The sequence below is a fragment of the Agelaius tricolor genome, unplaced genomic scaffold (assembly GCF_023055355.1).
Source record: "Agelaius tricolor isolate 1412-34295 unplaced genomic scaffold, bAgeTri1.0.p SCAF_49, whole genome shotgun sequence".
In the NCBI taxonomy this organism is placed as follows: Eukaryota; Metazoa; Chordata; class Aves; order Passeriformes; family Icteridae; genus Agelaius; species Agelaius tricolor.
Genome location: NW_027269309.1, coordinates 844,572 through 864,027, shown reverse-complemented (window position 1 = coordinate 864,027; position 19,456 = coordinate 844,572).

Genomic DNA, 19,456 nt, shown 5'->3' with positions numbered 1-19,456 from the left:
AGCTCTTGTGAGCCTTGGGCTCCTGTTTGTGCCGCCGAGCACACTCCTGTGGGATGTCAAAAGCAATCCAGCCAGCCCTGAACTGAGGAGTAGTTGAACCATGCAGATGCTGATTGAAACCTCAAGTTTCTCTTGCGTTTGGTTCCTCCTTCTGGGCATTGAACATCCCTCGTTCCTTTCCAAGTCACTTGACATGATCCTGACCTTCAGACCAGGAAGCTTCATCTTCATCATTCCAGGCTCTTACCTTGGCACATTGGGAGTAGCACGCTGCCATTCAGGGTGAAGCCAGAGGCTCCTGCTGACCATCTTGAGGCATTTCTGCTTCCAAGCACACTCTTGAGAAGTGTGGGACAGGATGTAGAGCCTGGTTAGAGAGCAGCAGGGAAAGCTCTCTGGAATTCTCAACAGCCTCTGGGCATTCTTGCTGATTGTTGATGGGCACCCAGCTGCCAAACCTGCCAAGGTTCCTTTGGATGGTCCCTCTCACTGTGCAAGGAAGGACAAGTCCCTTGGGCTACTGCCTGCTTGTTCAGCAACACTCAAATAAAGGCAGCAAGTCTACTCCTGGACCTTGCAAGAGTTGAAACTGCAGTCTCTGCATTCAGGTAGTTGCAATTTGGACAAAAGGCTGTTCTGATTATTTACAAGTGCTGCCATGACCATGAGATTTTACTGTATCTGCAAAGTAGTTCTGAAGCCTCGTTAAATACCGGGTGTCTGGAAGATGATGTACCTTTATGTCCATTATCAAGAGCATTAAAACGTCAGGAGTCAGCCAGGACAAGAGTCTGTTCTGTCCCCCTGCAGAGCAGCTTGGAAGTGCTGATGAGAGAAGGGCTGTGAGCAGGGGCTGGGCTTTTGCTTGTTGCTCCAGCCTGTTTGGGCACAGCTACCCAGAGTCATAGGTCAGGAGCAGCAAGTGAAGGTTTGGCTGTTGAGGCCAAGTTGGGCTGGGCTGCCTGTGCTATGGCAGGCCATAAGGAAGGCCTGGGCAGTCCCTCAGAGGCCCTGCTCTGCTCTGGAAATGGCCCAGATGTGCCTTCTCTGGACGAGTTTCCAGCTGACCCATTTTCCATCCTCAGGCGTGGGGATCTTGACCACGTCGTCCTGGAATAACCGGCTGTGGGTGTCTGGAGCAAGCAACTCATGTCTGTCCATCTTTGCAACTTGTAGGTCAGCAAAGGAGAGCCTGCAATCCAGGCTGTTTGCTGCTCAGCAGCAGATATCACAGCTGGAAGTCACCAGGAACCATCTGGAGGCTCAAGTGCTCACAGTCACACAGGCCAAGGAGGTGATAGAAGGTGAGAACCTCGTGTGCTTTGTTTGTGCTGCTGCACCTGACTGGAGAAGCTGAACACCCTGTAAAGGTGTCTCTGTCCACAGAACTTCTGAGGAGTGGTGGGGCTGGAGGCTCTGAAAGGGCCTGAGGTCAGTAAAGTCAGTCAAGAACGTGAATCTTGCTGTTGGTCATGTTTGCAGGAGAAGTGAAGTGCCTGCAAGGTGAGCTGGAAGCAGAGAGAGCTCTCAGGAGGCAGGAACAGGAAGACACAGCTCAACAGCTCTTGCAGGCAGAGCAGCAGCCTCAGGAAAGCCTCAGGCTCCAGGGAACTGCTCAGCAACTGGAAATAAAGAAGCTCCTGCAAGACCTGGTAGGGGACAATATGCTTCTGAATTGTCCAAGCCAGCCCTGTGGGTTGGTGCAGCACAAGCAGAGGCTGAGGGTGTGAAAGGGCAGCAATCCTCTGCCAGAGGCCTCTCGCTGCTGGGCCGGGCAGCAGAGCCAGCAGCTGAGACTTGGAGGAGTGTGAAGGCCCCCAGGATGGTGCTGGGACAGTAAATGCAGCCATGGCTTCAGTGATGGTGTAAGAGGAGTTCCAGAGCAGGTTGGGCAGTGCCCACCCAAAGCGTGGCAGCCCAGGGCAGGATCATCCCCGAGTGCCACCTGCCACAGAGCAGATGCCAGCGTGGAGCAGATGCCAACAGTGCTGCTGGCTGCAAGCGTGGGAACTCGTTTCCTTTCTCCCTGTGCTTCCATGGTGGACAGAGGGATTAGCTTTGGTCCTGAAGCAAATGGAACAGGCCCCTTGTTCCTGGTCCTTCAGTCCTTGTGACTGGGGCATCAGAGAGGGGAAGGTGACACCTCCTCCTCTGAGTGCTTGGACTCGGTGCTTGGGAAGGTCTTTGCCAGCAGAAGAGATTCCACAAGTCTGTGATTCTTGCACCTGCTAAGCCTCCTTTTGAATTCCCTGACAGGACACAGCTTCTGGAGTGCAGAAAGCCAGTGCTGTTGTCTTTTCCAGTTGGGGGTTGTGGGAGGGATGGAGCTTCACATCTTTCAGCCAGGAGCTTGCCTGGGGCTTCATCTTGCAAATTTTTCCTCCCTCCTCAGGCAAGTGAGCGTGAAAGGCACCGTGCAGAGATGGAGGAGACGCTGGAGCAATGGGAAAAAGAGAAGGCAGAGAGAGAGCAGGAGCACAAGAAGGTGCTGTTTGAGATGAGGCAGAAAGTTGCCACCCTGCTGGCCCAACAAGAAGAGCTAAAGAGATTTGAGAATGCCAAGCAAGAGGTAATGATTGTGAGAGGAGAGCTGGTGTGATTTTTTGCAAGGCTGGAGCTGTGGGAGATGGCAGGATATGGGGCTGTGTGGAGCATGCCCTCTGTGTCTCCTGCATTGAATTAGGGGAGGTGAAAGCTGAATGGGGCTGTCTTTGGCCCCAGGAATGAGCCCTCTCATAGGAAGCCAGGCAGAAACATCAGCTGTCAGCTGAGATTTTTGTGCTGCTCTTGTGCTCTGTTGTTCTAAGATGCACCTCAGGGTATCTTCACTGTTCTCCTTCTGCTGCCCTTTTGGTGTGTACTGGTAGATGTTCATGGCCAAGGTGAGTTTGTAGGACTTTTCTTTTGTGGGCATGGGAAGGGTGCAGCAGGAACGCTGACAAGAGAAAAATCTTTTAAAAGGCTTGCCTGGAGTATTTCTGAACAGTAACGCAGAGATGTCTTCTGGGCTGTGTTTTAAGTCACTTCCTGGGAAGCTGTGTCTCCCCCAGGGCAGGCAGTGGCCCAGGGGAGCAGCAGCCAAGTGCTCTGAGAGCACGTGAGCCCATCAGTCTTTGCCCATTGCCACACGCATGCTGCAGGAGGAGCGTGAAGCCCTCTGCTCTTTCCTCCTGTGCAGGTCCTGCTGGAAGAGCAGAAGGAGAAGAATGCTTTATCAGAGGCACTGCTCCAAACTCAGGGAGAGCTCAGCCGAGCCCGCCAGCAGGTGCAGCAGCTCAGGCAGGAGGTGACAGAGCAGCAGGAGAAGGGGCAGGTAAGTGTGAGTAGGCAGGCAACAGAGGGCAGGGCAGTGACAAGGGCACAAAAGGCAGCTCCTGGGACTGAGGAAGCAAGGGCTCCTTCTGGACCTGGGAGCACAGAGCCTGGTAAGCTCCAGAGCTCAGCCCCAGGAAGGAAGGCTTGCAGTAGAAGCAGAGCTGGGTAGAGCAGCCAAAAGAAGCAGCTGAGGGAATGGGATTTCGAGGCAGCAAGTGGAAAAAGCTGAGCCTGAGGGCAGGTCCCAGGAGGTTGCTCTGCATTTTGTTGCCAGACCATCAAGGCAAATCTGCAAGATGAGCTGCAGGGAGCTTGCAGAGAAGCCCAGGCAGCTCAGAGGAGGCACAAGGAAGAGCTACAAGGCCTCAAAGAGGAAAGGAATCTCCTCCTTGAGCAGAGGGAGGCTCTACAAAAGCAGGTGAGTGAAAGGGCAGTGGCACTGCAGTCATGCAGCGAGGGGTCTGTGGCCTTCTTGCTTTTCCATGGCAGAGCAGCAGCTGCTGGGGTGAGCCCTGGGGCTGTCTCGTGCTCTGGGGGCTCCATGGCAGCTGCTCTGAAGGACACTCAGTGCTCTGCTGAATGTCAGCTGCTGCTCTGGACAGCTGGGCTAGTCCTCTGTGCTGCTGGCCAGCAAGCAGCAGCATGGATTCCTGCTGGCCTCTTCTTGCTAGCCTTGCTTTGGCAGGTGCTTTCTCAGGTGCCCTTGCGGGTGGGCCACTTAGAGACTGAAACAAGTTGTCCATATCCTTTGTGAATCTGGTGCTCTCAGGACAGGGAGGAGTGGAAAGTTGTCCTTTACCTTTGCTCACAGCCTGTGCTGTGGCTGAGTGTGAGAAGCTGTGGCTGTAGCCTCTGACTGCTTTGTTCTGTTTGACTGGAGGTGGCAGAGTTGACATCTCAGCTGGCAGCCTCCCGAGAGTGCCAGGAAAGGACTGCACAGAGAGCCCAGCAAGAGGGGAGGGAGACACAGGAAGAGTCCAGACACAAACTGATGGAGATTGAGCAGATCCAGAAGATGCTGGACGAGGCAAAACATCAGAACAAGGAGCTGCAAGTGCATCTGCAGAACTTGGAGAGGGAAAGGAGTCAATGGGAAGAAGTGGCACAGCCAAATTCAGAATTGCAGGCTTCCGTCAATGCCCTAGAGAGGGAAAAGGCCAGGTAAATGAAAGCCTGTGGGACTCTGCATTGTGGTGAATGGATTCCCTCTTTGCCATCTTTGCACCTGCCAGGGGCTCTGGCAGCAGTTCCTAAGTGGCAGATTCTGAACTCTCCATGTAGACAGATCTCACTGTCTGGATGTTGAGTTTCATTTTCTTTTCTTTTAAGCCTTCAGATAGAGTTTTTCTGAAGATAAAGGCTTTGGGGGTAGCCCTTTCCCTCTAGGGGTTATTGTGTTGTTAGGTGGGTGTGTTGACACTGCCCGAGGTGCACTGTAAGGAGCTGCATACATCCATCAGCTCCACCTTGGGGCCTGTAACTTGAAGCCTTTGGGGTCTGGATCAGCCTGGCATCTGATGCTTTTTCTGGGCAGAACCATCTTAAGGCCCTGAGTGCTGCTCTAGGCCAGCTTGGCCTTGGAGGCAGCCCAGAAACAAGAATGTCTCTGTTGCATGGTTCCTCATCAAATGTCCCCTGCTGCCTGCAGGGGGTCAAGCAGGGTCCCTGCCACCCTGCACAGTCGCAGGCATTTCTGACTGTGCAAAGAATGCAAGAAACAGGACCAAGCTATGGGGGGCTCCTGCAGCCAATCAAGTCCTGCCAGGCTTCAGTGCCACAAGATTCTTCCTCCAAGAAGAAGACAAAGCAAAGGCAGGGCACTCCTGCTTGCCTGGAGCCTTCTGCGCCTTCCATGAGATTGTGCTGTAAGCCTCAGTTGCCCCTTTGGCCTTTGTTTCTCCAGCTGAAAGTAGGATGGGTGCTGGTAAATCTTTGGGAACTTGCCAGAGATGCCCTGGCTCTAGGGTGCTGCTCCTCCTACCTGGATGTGTAAGATGGGGGAAGGAAATGTCTCTTCCATGCTGACCAAACCTCCCTGCTTTGGAGCCTGGTTAGTCAGAGGAAAATTGTTCCTCTCCCCTAATGTCTTCATTGCAAGACTTTGTTAGGTTTGTATTCACATTCCCATCTCAAGAAGAAGGTAGGGCATGGAGGCAGGAACTCGCTGTTCTTTCTGAGACAAAAGCAGAGCAGGCACATGCTGGGCTGGGACTGCAGGGGGAACAAACAGCCAAGTTGTTGAGAGAAACCTCATCAGGCAGAGCAGTTTTTCCCTGAGGTGGTGCAAGTCCTAAGAGTTTCTAAAATGTGCTATCCTTTAGTAATGAGTTGCTTGCTTCCCTTCTAGGCTGATTCTGTCTCTGGAGGAAAAGGATGTGTGCCTCAGAACACTGGAAGAACAGAACCTGGCACTGAACAATCAGGTGTCTCAGTGTCAATCTGCTCTTCAGCAGGCCAAACAGCTCTCCTCAAACCGCGCTGGACAACTGCGGGAGCTCAACACACAGGTAAGCTGTGCAGTGGCATCCTCTTCTCCAGGGACACACAACAGCACCTTTGCCTTGGAGGCCCCAACCTCTTGCCCCTGCCAGCAGCATCCACAGCTGCCGTGTTCTGCCCAGGGCTGCTGCTGCACCCTGAGGCTGAGCCTGGATCTGGTGTCTGCTGCAGAAGTTTTCCCGCATCCTCTCCCGGGTCCCAGCAGGAAATGTGGGAGGAGAAGCAGCAGCAGACTCCTCTGGAGCTTCTCTGTCCCTCTGTTGGCAGTGTTGTCGCAGACAGAGTCGGTGCCTGTGCCCGGCACTGAGCAATGTGGGGACACAGAGGTGGCTGTGGCAGGCTGGGCAGGGCACTTCCAGCACAGCCAGTTCAGCCGCTGTTCAGAGCTGCAGCCCAAGGATGCCCATTGCCTCCCTTTCCCTGTTTTCTCTCCATTTGCCTCCATTGCAATCCTTGCTTCTGTGCCTTCCGGTTTTGGCTTGAAGTAATTTCTCCTTCATTGCGCTCCCTGCGGCCCACTCTGCTGCCTCAGGAGCAGCCCTGTCCCTGAGGCTCTGTGCATCCATCTTCCAGATCCGGGCCCTGCAGGACGCAGTGCTGCAGATGGAGGCTTCCCAGGCAACTCAACAGAAGCAGCTGCTGAAGGAGCTGGAGGAGTCTCGAGCAGGAGAACGCTCTTTGAGGGACTCTGTGCACGTGCTGCAGGCTGAGGTGTCTGAGCTGCGTGTGAGGCTCCAGAGCTCTGATGACAAAGCTCTTGCCTTGGCCATACAGTGTGAGGCTGTGGAGCTGGAGCTGAGGAAGACACAAGCTCAGAGAGACAACCTCAGAGCCCGCAACCTGGAGCTGCAGAAGGAGTTGGAGGAAATTGAGCAAGGTACAGCTTCTCCTCTGCCACTCACTGCCCCATGCTGTCTCACCAGCTGAGGAGCTGTCGCTGGATGCCTCAGCTCCATTCCCCCAAACTCCAGGCCCTACCAGAGCCTCCAGACTATTGGCCTCTCTGGAGCAGGGCTGCACAGGCATCCCCTGTGCTTTGTCTCTCTTGAGTTGCTCACTCTGCACAAGGCCAAGAACAAACACACTCTCCTATCCCTCTGAACCTTGCTCCTTTCATTCCTGCCTTTTTCTGTGCCTGGAAGTTTCCTTCATTTCTGTCAGCTTTGGAGCCTTTGTGGGCTTAGGGCCTGGCAACCACAGGCAGGTAGAGAAGACAGTGCTCTTGTTTCTGCAGGATGCACATCAGTTTGCCTTTCCTTTGCTTGCCTCTTTCTCCTTCTCCTTTCCCCTTTCCTGCTGCAGATTGGTGGAAGGAGGAAGTCAAGCACATTTCTCGAGAAACTGCCTTGGAGAAAGAGGCCACCGAAAGGCAGGAAGAGGCTGTGGCTCTTCGACAGGAGGTGGCATCTCTGAGGAGAAAATTGGAAAAGCTGGAGAAGGAAAGGAAGGATGTGCTGGTGAGATTGGCAGATGCCACAAAGGGCCATTTCCTAGCTATGTGTTTGGGCCTTCTGTTAATAGTTCTAAGGAGCAGCTTTTCCCAGTTTAACTTTTCTAATTGCATTCTTCTGAATAAGGCGGAGAAGATGTTGTAGTCATGGCAAAGCCAGTTAATGCTGAGGCTGCTGATTTTCCTCCATGCTGGGCTTCTGTGCCCTAGAAATGTCTTTACTTCTCAAGGTCCTCAGTGTCCCTACTGACATTGCATGGTTTGGGGAATTCCTGGTGTCCAAAGCCATGTTCAGATTTCTAACTATCTGGATCTGGAATGAAGGGGAGAGTCCCAAGTTTGCTGTTAATAGAAAGGTGTTTGGCCTTGGCCATGGGAGAGCAGCCAGTGGGGAGAGAGGAGAGGAAAGCCAAGTGCTGATCCCCAGCAGGACGTGTGCCTGCAAGGGGAGAACTGGTCCTGAGTGGCAGCAGAGAATGACAGACTGATCTGGCCATTGCTGCTCCCAGAGAGGGCAGTGGGGCTCTGGGGCATGGAGCCATGGGAACTCTACACAGGAGAGGTGGAAAAGCACTGCTGTCAGCCCAGCCCCAGGGAATGAAAGGCTGTGGCTGTTTGCTCTTCCCTTCCTCCCTGATGGAGAGCACATCCTCGTGGCACTGCCTGAATCCTGCTTAGCGGGCACTTGAAATCCTGGCTGCAGTTCTGGCAGCTCCTCCCCAAAGGAGCCCTGGAGTGGAGCTGCAGGAGGTCAGGCAAGGGCAGAAGGGAAGCTGGGACTGGCTGAGTGAGCTGGGAAAGATGCAGCATCAAGGAGGGCCCAGCAAAGCTCTGCAGCATCCTGAGAGGCAGAGAGAGGGGCAGCCTGTGCCTGCCCCTGCAGCAGGAGTGCAGATCTGGTTTGAAAAGCAAAGTGAGAGAGGGAATCAGGGAGCCTTTTTCTCCCTGTTTTGGCAGCATGAACAGGAATTGTACCAGCAGCAGATGAGATATCTTGAAAAGAAGAATAAAATGGATGCACTCAACATGCAAAGTCAGCAGGAAAGATTTCAACACTTGGACAGTGAAAAGGAAACCATGCAGGAACATTTGGAGCATGGGGCTGCTGTTTTGAAGGAAGGAAGAGGGAGCACTCTGAGTGCTGCACTGGCCAAGTTGAAAATTGCCAAAGTGGCTCTGCAAAAACGCTTGGCCTCCCTGAAGGGAAAGACTTCTATCCAGTCTTGCACTGGCATTGATCTTCAGTCCACTGCAACATGCCTGAATTATTCCAGAGATGTTTCCCATGAAGAGGTGGGTCTCTATCCCTGTCAGTCCCGTTGGGTAAAGCAGCCTGGGCTGCAGCAGGCAGCCTTGTCTGTCTGCCTGGCTCCAGCCAGACACCATTGACTGCCAGATTGTTTCCTGGTATGCTGGAATGACTGATCCAGCTCTGGAGCTTGCTGTTCAAACCAGCTCCAGACCAAAAGCTGGGCATGGGGAGCTGCTTCTCCTGTGCCCACACATGAAGAGGCAATACATGGGGGTTTGGAATTGCGTATGGGAGGGAATAGAGCAGCTGAGCAGAGTGATGAACTAAACCCTGCTGAGTTTTGTACCGAGAGGGCTGAACAGCAGCTGCACTGCTGGTGCTTCGAGGATGCTTCCTGAGATGGAGATTTCTGAGGGACAGCTTCTGTGGTGTTTGAAATATGGGCATCATCTCCTCTCTGAACACCCAGCAGGCTGTTGGAGCACAAGAGGAGGAGCTGTTAGGTGGCTCAAGGACCAGCCTGGAATCTAAGAAACCACTTGCATCAGCAGAGAAGGAGGAGAGGCCTGAATTATCCACTGTGCCCAGGAGAAGTGGCCAGCAGGTAAACTGGGGTTTCACTGCCTCTGCAGAGCCTCATGCTCCTCTGGAACAGAAGCCTGTGGTGTCAGGAAAGAAGAGTTAGAGGAGTTTCAAGGCCTCAGCATTGCTTGAAGGTTCATTCTTCCCCTGGGCTTGGTTTCCCACATTGTGCTCTGCTCCATGTGGAATGTTATCATGTTTGGGAGAGGGAGAATTTGCTCCCTGACCTTGGGCTGCCTTTGCAGGACCATGCTGATCAAACATCTCCAGGCCAAAGCTGGGCATGGGGAGCTGCTTCTCCTGTGCCCACAAAAGGGGAGGCAACACGTGGGGGTTCGGATTCTGTGTGCAAAGGAATGGAGCAGGTGAGCAGAGTGATGAACTAAACCCCAATGAGTTTTGTACTGAGAGGGCTGAACAGCAGCTGCACTGCTGGTGCTTCGAGGATGCTGCCTGAGACTGAGATTTCTGAGGGACAGCTTCTGTGGTGCTTGAAATATGGGCATCATCTCCTCTCTCAACACCCAGCAGGCTGTTGGAGCACAAGAGGAGGAGCTGTTAGGTGGCTCAAGGACCAGTCTGGAATCTAAGAAACCACTTGCATCAGCAGAGAAGGAGAAGGGAGAGAGGCCTGAATTATCCACCGTGCCCAGAAGTGGTGAGCAGGTAAATTGGGCTTTGGCTGCTTCTGCAGAGCCTCAGGCTCCTCTGGAACTCTGCACCTTAGCTCAGGCAGTACTTTGGAGACCTCTGCTTGTTGCCTTGCCTCTCCCTGTCCCTGCTGTGGCACACCCCTTTGTTTGTTCTCTCTCTTGTGGCAGCCCATGGCTTTCACAAGGGCACCTTCACTGTGCTGCCTCCCTCCCTGGCCCCGTGTCCCTGCACACACACACTGGCCTCTCTTGCACAGCCTCCAGCGAGAGCTTTTTGCCCCCACTGTTGTCTGGTGCACTTCAGGGTCTCAGAGCAGGGATCTCCTTGCCTTGATGTCCAGAGGTCCTTTTGCTCCATGTTTGCTGACAGGTTTCTGTGACCCTCTCTACCATCCAATGTGCAGGTGGACCCTGAAAGAAGAAGAATCAGAACTTTTAGGAGAGTGTTCCCCCCAGACTACTTTACCTTGCCTATCCATGAGTCTGCCGATCGAAATTGGTCGACTTTTGAAATAGAAGAGTCCTCCAGTATCTCAGAGGAGCAGCAGCCCTCATACTGAGGCACGGCCTGTGGAGAAAGGGGTCAGTGGCCCAAATGTGTGCTTTGGAAATCAGAGCTGGGTTCCTAAATCCCATTGGAAGTGTCTGTAATAGACCTGTGGTGGCTGAGGGATGCACGTGGGAAGGGTTTGGCAGCCTGGAAGTGGACTTGTTGGTGCTCTGAGCTCTGTTGTGTCTGGGAGCCTGTTCCTTTGCCCTTGCCCAAGGGCAGAGTGTTGGTGAGGGCTGGAGTTGGAGGCTGTGTCTGCCCCGAGAGCCGGTACCGTGGGGCTGCAGGTGCTCCTGCCAGCGTGGGCTTGTCTGAGCCGGGCCTTGTGCCTCTTTCAGGTGTCCTTGCTGCAGTCACAGCTGGCCCAAGAGCGACAGCACCACCTGGAGAGCTGTGCAGGGAGCAGGCAGGAGACACAAGGTGCAGAAGGGACCTCCTTGCTTCCTGAACGTCTCAGAGAGGAGCCAGGCTGCAGCTGGATGCACTCTTAGACTTAGTCAGTAGTTTATGTTTAAAGGATGGTATAGGTGTAATTGAACCTTTATACAACTGTGTTCCATAGGATAAAGGATATATTTATAGGAAAATAAAGAGTTTATTATGATCATGATTAAACTAAAAGATCTTTATCAGGGTTATTTACTCCCCAGTGCAGAGACTGATAACTTCCAGTATAGTGCATTATATCTGAAGTAGCATTGAAGCAATCCCAGTCCAGCCAGCAAAAACCAAGTCTTAATTAAAGATTGATGCTACTCACCCAAACCAATGACCATAGGCAAACATTTCTCTCAGCCTCAAGGCGTGACCTTGAGGAGCATCCTGACTCCAGGGAGGAATCTGCAGAAGGGAGACATGTGCCATGAACCACTTTGGTGAGGGCAGGAGAAACCTGCCATGTGTGGAGCTTTTTCATTTGTCCTCAGGAAGCTGCAGCCTGTTTGTTCTCAGAGTCACAGAATCTCAGGCTGGGGGAGGCTGGAGGCACCTCTGGAGGTCACCTTGTCCAGGCCCTGCTCCATCAGGGCCACCCAGAGCCGGCTGCCCAGGATGTGTCCAGGTGGCTTTTGAGTCTCTGCAGGGATGGAGACTCCCCCAGCTCCCCGGGCACCTGCGGCAGTGCTCGGCCACCCTCCCAGTGCAGAAGTGTCTCCTGAGCTCGGAGGGCCCCTCCTGTGGGTCACTTTGTGCCCGAGGCCCCCGGGGCTGTCCCTGGCCCTGTCCCCCCCTTCAGCCTCCCCCTGGCTTTTCATCCACAGGGATGAGATGCCCTGAGCCTGCTCTGCTCCAGGCTGGGCAGGGCCAGCTCTCTCAGCCTCTGCTCATGGCAGAGACGCTCCAGTCCCTCCATCAGCTTCATGGCCCTGTGCTGGACTCTGTCCAGTCTGTCCCTGTGTCCCGTCCTGGGCAGCCCAGCTCTGGGCCCAGCACTCCAGGGCTGGCCTCACTGGTGTGGAGCAGAGGGAAAGGATCCCCTCCCTCTGCCAGCTGTGACACAGCTCCCAGTGCAGCCCAGGACGCTGTTCTGCATTGCTGCAGGAGCACATTGCTGGCCCATGGGCATCCTGGTGTTCAGCAGAACCCGCACAAACTTCAGTTTTCCAACTGGGTGGCCCCCAGCAGTCACCGCTGCCTGTGGTTGTTCCCTGCAAAGGACAGGACTCAGCACTTGTCATTGGACCGTCCCCCTTGCTGAACTGTCCCTCTGCATGGCAGCACTTGTCTCTGGCAGATCAGCCACTGCTCCTGGTTTGTGGGAAGGCACAGCCTGGCCCCCTCACCCAGTTTACTGACAAAGGACTCAGGAAGGACTGGGCTCAGCATTGTCCTTCCAGGGTCCACCGCTAGACTCTGTGCCACTGATCACCAGGGATCCAAGAAGGTAGAGTCTGCACAAGGCATCTTGGCTTGTATGTACTTATTCAGAAAGATTTGGCAGGATTTACAACAGAGATTTCTGCTCCATATCTTATGTGGGAAAAAATGGAATGATCCATGCTCCCTTTCAGTGGTGGTGGGTAAAGTGGTCCTTTTGTTGGTGGCAGTGGATGTCACCTGCACGGGAACTGTGCCAGACTGGTGTGACATACTGTGGGAAGGAGCACTCTGAGGCAGGTAAAAGCTGGGCTGTAGAGATCATTCAAAGACTATTCTTCAAGCCGTGGAAGCCCCTGTTTTGTGAAGATCAGGAACAATTCCTTGGCATGGGCTGAAGCTGCATATCTGTGAGTTCCTTTACCTCCTAGGTCAATTTCTCCATTAACGATAGCAGATTGTCCTGGTTGAAAGGACAGATGTCTTCCAAGGAAGCTGGGAATCTTCCTGGAATGGAGAGATAGCCCCCTCCCTCCAAATCATTATAACTTGAAATTGCAGGGCTTCCAGGCAAAGATATGGGAAGAGAAATATCACTTCTTCACTAGAATATACATACATATACATACATATATATATATATATATATATATATATATAGGTGAGGAAGAGAGAAGAAGCAGCAGCGCCCCCAAAGCAATGCCAGACTCTTCCCACCCGTTGAGCAGTTCTGCCTTTGCTGTAGTTCTGACCTCAGCCGGCAGAGGGCGCTGTGAGCTGAGGCCAGGCAGAGTGGCTGCAGTGACTCTGCCCTGGCTCCAGGGGGCGCTGTCGGCCCAGGCGGCTTCAGGGGCCACGGCTGCGAGCCCTGAGCCAGCCCAGGGGTTAACGGCAGCCTCGGGGACACAGGGAAGCTGGGGCTCTGCTTTTCCCAGCTTCTCACCTGGCTCTTGCAGTATCCTGGCCATGCCAGCTCTGCTCTGGTTCCAGCCAAACAGCCCCTGGGGCTCTCTCTCTCCAGAGAGAGAGAGAATAGGTGGGGTGGTCCCGTTTCCCCTCAAGCACCCACGCAGATGGTGAGGATCTTCCTTGGTGATGGCGAGTGTGGAAAAGTCCCCGTCAACCAGCAGCTGCAGCAACCAATGGGCTCACATATGGATGGCAAGGAGAATTCTGAAGCAGTGCTGGGACCAGCACAAGTGCTGCCCAAAGTGCCCTGCTCCTAGCGTGGCCAGCTGGTTCTTCCCTTGGCAAGCCAGTGCCCAACCCTGCCCTCCCTCCCTGGAAGCTTCCAGTGGAATGGGAGAGTCATTTGCCAGTTCTTTTGAATCTTAGTTGCCCCATTGGCATAAACTGCCCTCTCCTCGCCACATATCCCGTTTCAGGTAACTATGGGTATACCCCTCATTGGGCCCTAGGGGCTGCCATGATGAGGGAAAACCTACTTTAAAAGTTCTATGCCAGGATTGAGAGATGCACGGGACTTTTTTTGGTCTTCAGGTTGCTGTTACTTTTATCTGAAACTTGGCATGCTGTCTGCCGCAGACTTAGGACGCCAGAAAGTTCAGCAAAAATGGTCACAAGATGTACTGTTTCAAGGTCTTTTAAAGCTGTTTTAGCCAATTAACTCTTAAAATGTACTTTATTTCTACCTTTCTACCAATAACTCATCCTTTGTCTGTCCACGTAACCTCTGCACTGCGGCTTCCCATGGCAAATCACACCCTCTGCCACCAACACTGCAGAAAATGGAATAGATGAAGAAGAAGCTCGAGACAACATCCAAAATCCTCCATCTTGCTTCCTATCTACCTCCTTACTAAAATCCCAAAACTCTAAATTTCTCACCCTGTGACAAACTACATTATTCTCTATTCTCTATTTCACACACTTCTGGACTCCAATCCATCCCAAGTCTTGGAAGCCTTCTGCATGGGCAGAGGTTAAAAGCAGTGCTTCCCTGGGGGCCAGGACCCCTCAGGGCAAGCAGAGAAATACTCCCTGTGCCCTGGGTTCCAACAGGTAACGAATGGCAGAAAATTCACAAATTGCCCCCCACAAACAAACAAAAACCCTGAATTTTTCCCCATACCAACATGTTGCATTAAACCTTGACTTTTAAACTATATATATCCATGTATTATCCTACTTATATACATACATACATACATGCAGATATGGATACAGGCACAGTGTCTTGGGCAATTCACCCCAGAAACAAGGTCCCCTGGAGATGTCCATTGTGTTGATCCATCTTTCTGCATCACCCACCAAGTCCAATCCAGTCCCTGAGCAAAGACAACCCCACAGGTGGGTTTGTCTTTGCTCGAGGCAGAATTAATCCCAACAGTCTTTCCTAGCACACCTCTCATGTGCACCACCAGAACTTTGTCCCCACCCGCTGTGCACAGGGCTTCGCATTGGGCATGGCCAGCTTGGTTGGTGGAATCTCTGCTATTAACTAACCATGCAGCCTTTGCCAAATGCAGCTCCCACTGCCTGAGGGTCCCACCCCCCATTGCCTTCAATGTGTTTGTGAAGAGTTCATTGCACTGCTGACCTTTCCTGGCCGCTGGTGCACGGTAGGGAATGTGATATACCCACTCAGTGCCAGGTTCTCTAGCCCAGGTGTTGATAAGGATGTCCTTGAAATGAGTCCCTTTGTTGGACTCAATTCTCTCACAGGTACTGTGCCTCCAAAGGACCTGCTTTTCAAGGCCCAGCATGGTGTTCTGGGCAGTGCCATGAGGCACAGGGTAGGTCTCCAACCTTCCAGTGGTGGCTTCTACCATTGGGAGCATGTAGCACTTGCCTTGGCGGGCTTGAGGCAGCGTGATGTAGTCAATCTGCCAGGCCTCGCCATATTCTGTTTGAACCATGGCCCCCATACCAGGGGGGCTTCATCTGCTTAGCTTGCTTGATGGCAGCTCACGTCTCACAATCATGGATAACCTGGGAGATGCTGCCCATGGTTACATCCAGCCCTGGCTCTCGTGCCCACCTAGAGGTGGCATCTCAGCCCCGATGGCCTGAGGCACCATGGGCCCATCGAGCTGGGAACAACTGTCCCTTGTGTTGCCAATCCAAACCTATCTGTAACACCTCGATTTTTGCAGCCTGATGCACCTCTTCATTCTTTCAGTGCTCCTCATTAGCTCAACTCTGGGGCACGTGGGCATCCACATGACAGACTTTCACAGGCAGCTTCTCTACCCGCCTGGCAATGTCTTGCCATTCGTCTGCAGCCCAGATTGCTTTTCCCCTATGCTGCCAATTGGCCTTTTTCCACCTTTCCAGCCAGGAAAGGCCTCCACAGAGCATTGTCTGGCATCCATGAGTCAGTGTAGAGAGACAGTGCTGGCCTCTTCTCTCCCTCAGCAATGTCCAGGGCCAAATGGAAGGCTTTGAGTTCAGCAAGTTGGCTCCATCCACCCTCTCCTTCAGTAGCTTCTGCAACCTGTGCCGTGGGGCTCCATTCAGCCGCTTTGCACTTTCAGTTTGTCCTTCCAATGGGACAGGAGCTGTCAGTGAAAAGAGCACAGCGTGTTTCACCTTGTGGCGGTTGGTTCTAAGGTGGAGCTTCCTCAGCACACAACACCTGTTCCTGCCCCTCTTCTTCCAGTAGATCAAAGTTGTCACCTTCAGGCCAATTCATAATTATCTCCAAGACCCAACAGCAGTTTTTGTATCCAATACTGGAGTACTGTGTGATGAGGGCAATCCATTTGCACCTGTGCCATGTGTTGCTGTATCTGGACAGCCCACAGGAGTCCCTGTGGCAGGCGGCCATCAGGTTCATCTATGAGCCACGAGCCTGGGCTTCCCCTACCCCAACCTACCCCATCCTGCCCCACCTGGCTCTGCCCCACCCTGCCCAACCCAACCCCTCCCTGCCGCACCCAGCTCCACCCAACGCTGGCCTGCCACACCAAACCCCACTCCTCCCTTCCCTACCCCACCTTGTCCCACCCCATCCCAGCCCCACTCCGGCCCATCCCAGGCCTGCCCTACCATGCCCCGCTCTGCCTCCCCCAGCCGTGCCCTGCCCTGTCAAACCCTGTCCCACCCTGCCCTGCTCCGCCCTGCTCCGCCCAAGCCTGTTCCTCCTCACCCCGCCGCAGCTCGGCCCCCGCCCCGGCCCCGGCTGCTGCCCCGGCAGCGCCATCCGTGTCCGGCGCCGTGGAGCCCCGCCTGGCCTCGGCGCTGCTGCCGCCCTCTGGCAGCCGTGCCCTTGGGCGGCAGCGTGCGGCAAGGGCCCGGCCCGAGCCCTGCCGGGGCCAGGAGGCCGTGTGGCCACAGGGCTGGCAGCGCTGCTGGGCTGGCAGGGAGCTGTGCCGCTGGCGCCCTGACAGGCTCTGTGTTCTCAGGGATGGCCGGGCGGCACCTCAGGGGCTGCAAGCGACAGCTCCGCCACATCTGTCAGGGTGAGTGAGGCCAGCGGGCTGCCAGCCCCGGCTGCCGGGGGCAGCTGCAATCCCTGCCCCGCTGCCCATGGCTCTGCTCCCTGTGCGCAGCAGGGCTGCCGTGGCTACAGCACACGCTCCCATTTCAGGCCCACGTGGGGCAATAGTGTCCGCTAGCTTCGGGCTCATCCCCTTGCTCCCTGCTCCCTCCTGGCCATGGCCAGAGCCGGCTGGCATGGCCCTGCCTCGGGGGTCTCCTCGGCTCCCCAAAGATCCGGGATCTGACCGTGCCTCTGTTCCTCTCTCTCACAGCCCTTGAAGACAAGGCAGAGGATATCAGCCCTGCCACCAGAAGCCTGGCTCTCAAAACAGCCTTTGTCCTCTGGGCTGTGGAGAGAGCTCCGGGCTCCATCTTGCAGAAGCTGCAAGATCAACGTCACAGGGCCCGCAAGAAACGGCCTTGTCCCTGGGGCCAGAGCTGGCTGTGCTGCTGGAGCTCTGAGGAGAGCTGATTTGAGAGGCTCTCTGTCTGCTGGGGCCTTCTGAGCTGGGGGGATTTTTCTTTTCTTTAAGATTGTTTTATTCCTTCTTTTTCTTTGTTCTTTAGGATATAAATATAGAATGTGTTCTAATAGCCAGACTCCCAGGAGCTCTCTTTGGTGCCCAGGGTCCACAGGGCACAGGGGAAGAGGGGAAAAGGGGTCCTTGTGCCAAGCGAGCAGCCCTGGTTTGTGGAGTGGGGAAGGAGAAATGGCCAGAAGCCCCTTGGCCTTGGGTGGTTCTGCTGAAGCCTTTGTGCTGGTGACAGAGCGGCCGGGCAGGGGCCGGAGCTGCAGGGATCCCTGCTGGACCGGTGCCTGGAGATGGCCACAAGCCCTCCTGCCCAGCCAGGAAGGGCCATGTGTGTCCTCCTGCCCGTGTCTTGCTGGCTGCATTGCTGACGCCTCTGAGGTGCCTCTCAATGCGGCTCCTCTGGAGCTCCCTCGGGCCTGCGCCGCTGCCGGGCAGCTTGGCCGGGCTGGGGGAGATCCTGAGGGGACGATGGGGCACTGGGAGGCTGTGAAGGGATGAGGTGCTGCGGAGGCCCTGACGGGACAAGGAGCTGGGAAGGCACGAGGGCCCTGTGGGAGGGAGTGGCTGGCAGGAGGCTCCAAAGGGACAGGAGGCCCCTGAGGGGCCGGGCTGCTGGGAAGCCCTGAGGAATTGGGTGTCAGCCTTGTTCCTGACAGCCGGGCGCTCCCCCAGAGAGGCTCCCACGCCTCGGGCAGAAGCCCTGGTGGCTGGGCCTCAGCAGGAGGGTGGGGACCCCCCGAGGTGTCCAGACTGGCCTGGCTGGGGACAAGGAGGGCAAGGGGGCCCTGCCGGGGCATGGTCACTGCTTGCTGCCAGGGCAGCGGGCAGAGCAGGGCTGGCGGCCAGCCCAGGCCCCCGCGGCTGCCCAGGCCATGGTGCTGAGGATGAGGCCCTGCTGACACAGAGCTCTGGGCCCACAGAGCTTCTGCCTCTGTGGCCAGGGCGGCGATGTCTCCTCAAGCAGGGCTGCTGAGTCGCTGCTGCCAAAGCGGCTCTGGACGCCACAGAAACAGCACCAGAGCGCGCCCAGGAACAGCAGCACCCCCAACGCCGGCACCTGCTCCAGGAGGCGTCTGCACCAGCTGCCATTCCAAAGGGGCCATACTCTGGGCACTATTGCGTGTGATTTAGCAAAAGGCTTCAATGCACCCGGCCACAATGGATTTCCCTTGGCTTGCCAGCCTCACGGCAATGCTTGGCAGCTGCTGCTGCAGCCTGTGCCCCTGACTACAGTGACTGTGCTTGAGGGCAGACTCGTCTTCCACTGGCAGGCGTCCCAAGGCAGCGGCATTGATGCCATCATGAGAGGGAAATGAGGCTGCACAGAAGCTGCCGTCCCTCTCCTTTTTGCAGGCACCTTAAAAACACCCGCATGAACTTCTAGAGCAAATCCTGGACTGGTCTGGAACAAAGGAAGCAGCAGCAGGCGCTGAAGAAAGGCAGGCACTTGTGGCCAACATTCAGGTCTGAAGGGAAAAACTTTGGTGTCTGCTGAGGACATGGCTCGCTTCACAAGCTCAGGCTTTGCTGCTGGAAGATCCTGCTTTGCTCTTGCTGGAGCCCGTTCCCTACCAATGCAGGGGCTTCCATCGTTCCCGGATCAAGTCTGGTGGACCTGTGGGCAACAAGTCTGTCCCGAGTGCATCTGACAGCAGAAAAGAGCAGGACATGGCTGCTTCCAGCACTTGTCTTGGCCGTCCTTCAGGGGGCTGGCAGCATCATCAGAGACACAGAACAGCTTCTCCGCCCAGAGTTATCCCTATCCTCTGCACTTCCCCAGGTGTCTGTCTTGATGTTCACCAGGGACCTCCCTGTTTGTGGCCGTCCTTTGCCATGCTCAGCAGGCAGCCAGTTGTGTTTGCATGTGAGCTGCCACAGGAAGACACACAGTAAGTGGAGCATTGAATAGCAGAGGCTGGGCCAATTCTTTCTCTTTCTGAGTGCAAGAAAGACAGAAAAGCACACGGAAACATGACAGTGTTTTGGTGGAGTCTCTTTCTCCTGTGAAATTCTGTAGCTACTGGTCTTTCTGTGTACTGCTAATCCCTTCCTTGAAAAGATCATTCCAGGATGGAGCAACATCATCTGACACGTACCAAGTGTTGCCACCAGTTGCTCCAGGTGCTCCTACCAAGAGCCCCTGTAGGGTGGAGCCCAGGCCCCAGTGCACAAAGTCGGCTTTGGCTGCCCTCTGGCAGAGAAGCCCTCTGGAGGCACAGGTCCCTGGGGCAGGAGATGGGCACCAGCGCTGCCAGGGGCTCAGGGGGACTCTGCTTTGGCAGGGACTCTGCCACACCTGCTGATATCAGGGCTCCCTGGGCCCCAAGGCTCAGAGCAGCATTTGTGTCCTGGCTCACACATTCC